The sequence below is a fragment of the Dioscorea cayenensis genome, chromosome 9 (genome assembly GCF_009730915.1).
Source record: "Dioscorea cayenensis subsp. rotundata cultivar TDr96_F1 chromosome 9, TDr96_F1_v2_PseudoChromosome.rev07_lg8_w22 25.fasta, whole genome shotgun sequence".
Classification (NCBI taxonomy): domain Eukaryota; kingdom Viridiplantae; phylum Streptophyta; class Magnoliopsida; order Dioscoreales; family Dioscoreaceae; genus Dioscorea; species Dioscorea cayenensis.
Window position 1 is genome coordinate 5,654,626 of NC_052479.1, and position 1,048 is coordinate 5,655,673.

The 1,048-nt window shown below is 41.4% G+C and overlaps 1 non-coding gene across 1 annotated transcript; it reads left to right on the forward strand.

Annotated features, from left to right (window-relative positions):
• Nucleotides 1–317: 317 nt before the first annotated feature.
• LOC120269624 lies at nt 318–424 on the forward strand. Its single transcript, XR_005539270.1, has one exon. It is a non-coding gene; the product is annotated as a small nucleolar RNA R71 (small nucleolar RNA).
• Nucleotides 425–1,048: the final 624 nt, after the last annotated feature.

Here is a 1,048-nt window from a genome sequence, read left to right on the forward strand (position 1 = left end):
AGGAAGCATGTCCTCCGCCACACCCAGTGCAATTAGTCATGGCCGCTACTCTATTTGAAGTTAGAAGATCTAACTTCTTACTCAAATTTTCCACTTGAGCCAGCAATAAAGTTACTACATCTATCTCATGGAGACCGGCCACCTTTTTCTTCTCCCTAGCATTCCATTGGTAGCTGTTTAACTCCATTTCTTCAATTAACCGATGGGCCTCATCGGTGGTCTTGCTACCTAAAGAATCTCCTACTGCTACATCATAGAATTACCTTGTACTCAGGTTCAAACCTTTGTAAAAGGTCTAAACAATCATCCACTCTGGAAATCAGTGTTGCGGGCACTTTCTCAGGAGCTCCTTGAACCTTTCCCATGTCTCAAATAGAGACTCCAATTCCAACTAAACAAAGGATGAGATCTCATTCCTAAGCTTGATGGATTTTCCGAGAGGGAAATAACGGGCAAGAAATGCTTCTACCATCTCCTCCCATTTGGTAATTGATGCTCTAGGTAATGAGCGTAGCCACTGCTTCCCTCTCCCCTTTAGGGAAAATGGGAAGGCTCGCAACTTGATGGCATCATCTATTACCCCGTTTATCTTCAGAATATCACACACCTCAAGAAAACTGTCTATATGACTGTTTGGATCGTCATCGGCCAAACCATTGAATTGTGCGGATTGCTGTAACATGTGGATAAATGCCAGCTTCAGCTCAAAGTTCTGAGCTATAATCGGGGGACGCACAATACTCGATTGTATCCCCAACACTGAAGATCTAGCATAATCGGATAATGTTCACTGTTGCTCATTCTGTTCCGCCATATTTTCAGATTCTTCCACTTCCAAATCAGCTAGATTAGACTGTTCTTACATAGGCTCTTTCCCTTTTCTTCTAAGTATACATTCAAGATCGAGATCTCCTTCAATCAATATTGAGGGGTTCCCTCGGGTCATAACCTGGAGCCCAAAAGAAAGAAAAAGAAATCAGAATGATGATAGAATAAGAAGGTATGAAATAAAATGTACAATGAAATAGCTAAAAAAACAAAGTGCAAA